General features: G+C 40.6%; 1 pseudogene; it reads left to right on the plus strand.

Moving 5' to 3' along the window:
- Nucleotides 1-2,114: 2,114 nt before the first annotated feature.
- Nucleotides 2,115-6,389, plus strand: LOC102758868 (annotated as a pseudogene).
- Nucleotides 6,390-7,832: the final 1,443 nt, after the last annotated feature.

Consider the following 7,832-nt stretch of genomic DNA (forward strand, 5'->3'; position numbering starts at 1 on the left):
GCCTCTTAAGTCCCCATTTTGGTGTCCCCTGCCTCATATTATCATTAGATACACCCACCTGCAACATAAAACTGTATTGAACTGATAAATATCACATGATCTCACTCATTTGTGGAATATAATGAACAACATAAACTGATGAACAAAAATAGAACCAGAGTCATAGAAGCTATTGAACTTACATGGCCTCTTTCATCATGATGACCCTAAAGTGATTTGTAGGTATAATGAGCTATGACAGGAAGAGATTATGCTTAAAAGAATGTTCCCTTCTCAAGTATGTATAGGTGTCTGCTGCGTCCTCTACTTCCCTTCTGAGGATTGATCCTGCATATTAGCATCATTTCAGAGGGTATACAGTAAGAAAACACATTCTAAACTTTTTTTCAATACTACAATTCCCAAACTGGTTTCACAATATGCTTACTAACTTCTTCAAGAAATTATGTTTTCTGCAGATCATGCTTTGGAAAATTCTGGCTATGGTGATATTTTTCGTTGTTAATGGAGCTGTATGATGGTGAGATGGAAAATAACTAATGTAAGGACTTGTGGAGAGTGTAGGGTGTTCAGCCTGCTCCTATGTCCCAATACCACATCTTAATGACAAATACCAGCTCATTGGTATTCTCAAGGGTCTATGTCCCAAACTTTTCTTGGATTCTACTTTTCTGCTCTTGATCCTTGCAGTTCTCGATCTCTTGCCTGGCTCCCTTCCCATGGCCTCACTTCTCAGATATGTACCTTTGGTACTGGTCTTAGATCCCCTCCTCAGTTTAGATTGGCACTCAACCCTGGACTTAATTTTGCCTCTGGACATTAAAGATAATGAACCTTTGCAATCCATCCAACTCAGCTTTCTCTAGAAAGAGAACCAGACATGTCGGCAGGTCATCCCAGAGGCATTACACTAATAGAAAACAGCATTCACCCTGTGACATGAGATCTGGCTCCAGAGTCCAAACTCTTAAACCCCAGGTGAATCTCCCTCTTTTTATAAAGCAGTAGCAGATACAATTACCTTTCCCGAGATTCTACACTCAAGCAGAGGCCACCAGATAAGATTTGTGGAATAGATCATTGATACACAGGTCATTGGGTGATCAGGTGTAATACTACATGAAAAAGCAGCTCTAGAAATTTGTGTAAATATAAATGCAACTCCATTAAAAAACAAAATAAAACAACCCTAGTTAGGCCCTTTGCAGCTTGCTTGAAGTGTGAGGCAATCCACAGGTTTGGCTCAGTGGATAGAGTGTCAGCCTGTGGACTCAAGGGTCCCAGGTTCGCTTCCGGTTAAGGGCATGTACCTTGGTTGCAGGCACATCCCCAGTAGGGGGTGTGCAGGAGGCAGATGATCAATGTTTCTCTCTCATCAATGTTTCTAACCCTCTATCCCTCTCCCTTCCTCTCTGTAAAAAAACAATAAAATATATATATTAAAAAAAAAAACAGCAAAAGAAAAACTAACCCAAAGCAAGGACGGACTGCTATTTAAAAATATCAACAGCTTTTACTTTTATAGGTCATTGCTGGAGAAATATTGCTCTCTTATTTTGGGAAAAATCACTCCAATGAGCCTTTGTTTTGTAAATCTCTAATTCAGATTCTGTTTTAAGATGAAGAAGTTGGAAAAATTAAGAGCTAAATTTCCCTGCAGAAGAGGGTACACAGGGGGCTTCCTCAGGGTCAGAGTACCATGTCGGTAGAGATTATGGTGATTTCCACTGGAAGCAAGGAAAGCTTTCTTTCTCTCTTTGGGACTTGAAATAAAAGGTCAGAGGTAGCCTCTGGATAGCGTGGACATGGCTGAAGACACTTTCCTCCATGAAAGCTAGGGTAGCTAGTTCTTCAACATGGCAGTGAGTGATGGAACCAAAGAAAGAGCCATTCAATGGGGGGGGGGCATTTATAGATAGACCTGGCCAGTAAGAGCCTAGAAAACAATAATACATAAGCAAGTTTATGATTTTATTTTTTACACTGTAATTCCTCTCTGTCTTACTCCACTCGTGCTGCTGTCACAAAACATCACAGACTGGGTAGCTTTATAAACAACACAAATTGATTTCTTAGAGTTCTAGATGCTGAATTACAAGGGTCAAGGTGACAGCATGGTGGAGTTCTTCCTGGTTCATAACCAGGTATTCTCACCGTGTCCTTAAATTGTGTAAGGGGCTAGTTGGGATTTCTCTGGAGCCTCTTTTATAAAAGCACTAATTACATTCATAAAGACATCACTCATGACTTAAGCTTCTCCCAAAGGCCGCACATCCTAATCCAAAAGGTGACCAACAGAGAAAGCTGGAATAGTTTTCCAAATGTAGATGGGACAAATGACAATGAGAATAGATTTATAAATTATAGACATGCCTTAAAGACTCCCAGGAATTCTTGGCAGAGGGAACCTAATACCATAAAGATTAGCTTTTCCACAAATTAGATGACACATCAATCAGGTAAGGTTGTGCTAGGCTAAAACAACCGCTCCAAAATTTCAGTGGCTTAAAACAACAAGGTTGATTTCTTGCTCTTGCCATATGCCCTATGTCCACTTTTGGTTGGCTGGCTCTTCTCCATCTGGTCCTCGCTCAGGGTCCCAGGCTGATGGCGGCTCCATCTTCATGCTTCTATGATTGCAGAGGCATGGTAAGATTCTTTGAAGTTTCTGGTCACAAGTCATTGGCTAAAGCAAGTCATGGGGCTATGCCTAACTTTAAAAGGGATGGGGAAGTGTAATCCTGTCAATATGCAGTGAGTTGAAAATATTTGGCGAACAGCACTAATGGCTGCCACAGAGGGCACTGGGAGCTCAGACTCTTTTTGTGTGTTTTAAGACTGCAAAGCTTGCATTGGCCAGTGTGGCTCGGTAGGTTGAGCATCGTTCTGTGCACCAAAATGTTGCCAGTTCCATTCCAGGTTAGGACACATGACCAGTTGCGGGCTTAATATCCAGGGGGCGGGGGTGTGCAGGAGGCAACCAATCAACATTTCACTCTCACTTCAATGTTTCTTCTCTTTCTCTCCCTCTTCCTTCCTCTTTCTCTAAAAATCAATAGAAATATTTTTTTGAAAGACTGCAGAACTTGGAGATATCTGGGTTGCAGTTCAATGTAGCAAACTGGGTTCTGGCATTCATTCATTCTTGCATGGCTGAATTTAATAACATTTATTGAACACCTTCATGCCAAGCACTGTATTAAGCACTGGGGATATATTCATGTACAAAAAAGAGACATGATTACTGTGTTTAAGAAGTTTACATTCTGGTGTGGGGAAGAGATAGTAAACCTATTTCTCTGGGAAAAACATTCCTTAAACTAATACCTTATCTTACGGCTCCTCAGTATCTCTTAGATGACCTAGGGGGCGGGTGGCTGTGGCCTTCTCACTGCTGCTTTTTAAAAAAATATATATATTTTATTGATTTTTTACAGAGAGGAAGGGAGAGAGATAGAGAGTTAGAAACATCGATCAGCTGCCTCCTGCACACTCCCCACTGGGGATGTGCCTGCAACCCATGTACATGCCCTTAACCGGAATCGAACCTGGGACCTTTCAGTCCGCAAACCGATGCTCTATCCACTGAGCCAAACCGGTTTCGGCCTCACTGCTGCTTTTTATGCTAGAGCACCTGCCAGTTTTTCATAATCTCCTTTCTGAGTACAGTAATCAGTGGCCTGGTCCATTGATTTTTTTTTTTTTTTTTGACAATCATGATTTTGTGTTCTTGTTATTTGGGTTTTTTAAAAATAATTATTTCTTAGTTCTTCTAGGGCTTAGCTAGTTGCTGTGTCCATGCTAAATCCTCTATTGGCTACTATGAGGCTCTGTATTCTTATAAGAACCAAATTCCTTAGAGACCCCTGGGATACACATAATGTCATTCTGATTCCATTCTGTTCTAGTGTTCCAAGCACTTAGCAAAGACCTGGGGTTACTGATTCTCTTGTTATTACATGTAGTATTTCATAGTCGTTAGAATAACTAGTTTTGACCTCAGACATCCCTGGATTTAAATACCAGCTCTGCTATTTCTGAAACCCCAATTTTTTCATCTGTCAAGTAATGATAATAATAACACTTACCTCACCAGGTTAATTCATGATTAAATTAATTATACTTCCAGGACTTAGCACAGTGCAAGGCATGTGGTAAATAGTCAATACAAACTAGCTGTTATCTTTATTGGCATAGAATTAGCTCTCATGCCTTAAATTAAGCTCCCAAATTGACGTAATTAATAGTCATCACCAATTCCAAATCTCTCCTCATGTATTCCTCATAACACAGAGGGCTATATATGCAAACTAAATTCAGTTCTGAAGAAATGTTTCCCTAAGAAATATGCAATGTAAATTGTAATAATGGAGGTGTTTCCTAGCTTCATGTCCATGCCTGACTGTCTTCCTGTTTCTCTACTCTCTCTGAGCCCCTTCCTCCTCTAAGATTCTGTAATTTTCACATTAACTTCTAGTAAAACAACCACCACAGAGCTGTAAACTAAAAAGGCCTTCATTCTATAACATTTTTCTTTTACATAAGATGTAAACATGATTGCCTGTTTTCATTATATAAGCATTTATCAAGTGCTTACTACCTGAAGGGCACGATGCTGATCAGATTAGGATCAGGAAGGGAAACTGTGTTGTCAGGCACATTAAACACAGAAGGGGACTGAAAACCCCCAAATAAGAAAGCCCCAAAATATAAAAAGTACAGAACTCTGGAGCCATTTATTGTGGGAGAAAGTGGCCCTATTCACTTAGTATCCTTAAAGACATTTTTATGGTACACATGTGTCAGTGCATAAGTTGCTCTTTCAGAATTGTGAAAAGTCAAATAGTCTCAATGTTTTCTCTTCAAAAAGGCAGAGAAAAGTCTAATATGTCTTAGGTGACTTTTCCACACCAAATGGTTAAGATGAAACATTTTTGATATTTTGTTCAGGTTTTCTGGCAACCTGAAAATCCCCCAGGCTTCTAGCCAGGTGTGATATGACTGAAGGTTGCTTGGAACTTTTGTCAATATTATTGTAGATGAATAACCAGATTTCTCTAGAAGTAGCATTTTCTAACTTTCCATAGGAAGTTGAGAGAAGTGATTCCCACTAAAACAGATGCTAGCCTAGGAAGAAAAAATGCACAGGAAAGTACACACCATGTCAGCCCAAATTGCCAGCATTATCCTTGAGATCTAATTGGACTTTGATGGCTTCTTACCTACTTATCCACTGCCATCATCTCTCACTATCATCACTCATTCAGCCTCTTAACTGGTCTCCAACTTGACATCTAATCTCAACATGATAGTTAGGGTGATTCTTTAAAAATGAAAATCATTGTACACCCATATTTATAACAGCATTATTCACAATAGCCAAGGGTGGGAATAACTGATGGATGGGCAAACAAAATGTGGCAAATCTGTACAGTGAAATATTATTCAACCTTTAAAAAGAAGTTCTGACACATGCTTTCAACATAGATGAACCTTCAAGACATTATGATAAGTAAAATAAGCCAGTCACAAAAGACAAATCTAGCATTATTCCACTTATATGATGTAGCTAGAGCAAAAAGTTTATAAAGACAGAAAGTAGAATGGTGGTTTCCAGGGACCTGGGGAAAAGGGAAATGGAGCCTTGTTTAATGGGTATAGAACTTTAGGGATTTCCCTTAATCTAAAGATAGCAGCTTCAACAGTGAGGGGCAATATGGCTCTGTGGACAAGTACTGACCAGCCCGTTACTTTTTTAAAAAAAAATAAATATATTTTTATTGATTTCAGAGAGGAAGGGAGAGAGAGATAGAAACATCAATGATGAGCAAGAATCCATTGACTGGCTGCCTTCTGCACGTCCTCTACTGGTGATGGAGCCCACAACCCGGGCAAATGCCCTTGATCGGAATCGTACCTGGGACCCTTCAGTCCACAGGCCAATGCTCTATCCACTGAGCCAAACCAGCCAAGGCCAGCCCATTACTTTTATTTATTTTTTAAAAATTTTATTTTATTGTTTAAAGTATTACAAATAGTAGTACATATGTCTTCTTTTTTTCCCCCCATTGACCTTCCCTCGGCCTCCCCTACCCCCTGGTGGGGTGAGGGCAGCCCATTACTTTTAAAATTCCCTGGACTGCCACCTCCAGTGAGCTGAGAGAACACTTTGCACAGTTTGGCCATGTACAAAAGGGCAATGTACCTTTTGACAAAGAGACTGGCTTTCACTGAGGAATGGGTTGGATTCAATTTTCTTCAGAAGGAGAGTTTCAGAATGCACTACAACAGAACAATCATGTTATTGATAGAGTAAAGGTCCAGATTCAAGTTCAGAGACCAAAAGTTTGCAAGGAGATCAAACACCCGATGAAGAGAATGATTTTTGAGACTATTACTGCCTATTAAATAAAATAACAAAACTGAAAACAAAACAAAACACTTCAGTTTGGGAATAATGAAAAAGTTATGGAAATGAATGGTGGTTACAGTTGCACAAAAATGTGAATATAATTAATGCCCTGAACTGTACACTTAAAATGATTGATATGGTAAATTTAATGTTATGCATATTTTGCCACAATTAAAAATAATACATTTTATTACAATAAAAAAAGAAAATTGGGTGGTATCACCACTTTAAAGCTTCCAATAACTCCCAATCATAGGATACAACTTGAAGGACTTACCCTGACCTCCAAAGACCTGACATATCTGTCATTTGGATGCCTCTTTACTTTATTTCTTTCCATCTATTTCCCCACTCTTTATGTTGTGGATTGGTCTTTGAACACTTCAAGTTTAACTCTGACTCATGGTCATTGTCATTGCTGTTTCCTCTGCCTTGCACAATCTTTCCCCAAATAACCTTGTGGCTTGGTTCATCACTTTCTTCAACTATCTGTTCCAATGCCATCTCCTCAGAGATGACACCAGCCTGACTTAAGATAACTGACCTTCTAATCCTGCCCCAGGCTTTCTTCATCTTTACATATTGCTTCATTTTTCTCCATAGCACTCTAGATTAGTCATTTATGTGTCAACTAGAGGCCCAGTGCACAAAATTTGTGTGTGGTGGTGGTGGGGGGTCCCTCAGCCTGGCCTGCATCCTCTCCAATCTGAGACCCCTTGGGAGATGTCCAACCGCTGGTTTAGGCCTGATCCCTTTGGGATCAGAAGGGGTCCCAGATTGGAGAGCCCTGCCAGCCCGATAGCCCCCAACTGCCCTCCCTGCCAGCCCAATCAACCCCAACTACCCTTCCCTGCCAGCCTGGTTGCCCCTAACTGCCATCCCCTGCCAGCCTGGTTGCCTCTAACTGTCCTTCCCTGCAGGCCCGGTCACCCCCAACTGCCCTCCCTTACCAGCCTGGTTGCCCCTAACTTCCCTCCCCTGCCAGCCATCTTGTGACAACATGGGGGTGGCCATCTTGTCACTACATGGGGGCAGCCATCTTATGTGAGGGTGTGACAGTCAATTTGTATATTACCTCTTTATGATATAGGATTGTCTGTCCCCAGTCCTCTCTGAGGTAAGCTCCATTAGGGCAAGAACTTGGTTGCCTGCTACCATATTCCCAGTACCAAGAAAAGTATCAGGCACATAGCAAATGCTCAGTAAATATTTGATACAAGTGTACTTTTAAAAATTTATCCCTCACAGAATAAGGTCATTTGACTTCATTGAATGAGGCACATTAAACCTCAGAAGAGATTTTTTAATGGGTAACATTAGAGGAACAGCAGTGTGAGAGTGTCCTTGGCCTCTATCCCTGAAATGCCAACAAGCTAACTAACAATAATTCAACAAAGAAATCCCTGCTTGCAGCCTGGCT

The sequence above is a fragment of the Myotis davidii genome, unplaced genomic scaffold (genome assembly GCF_000327345.1).
Source record: "Myotis davidii unplaced genomic scaffold, ASM32734v1 scaffold627, whole genome shotgun sequence".
NCBI lineage: Eukaryota > Metazoa > Chordata > Mammalia > Chiroptera > Vespertilionidae > Myotis > Myotis davidii.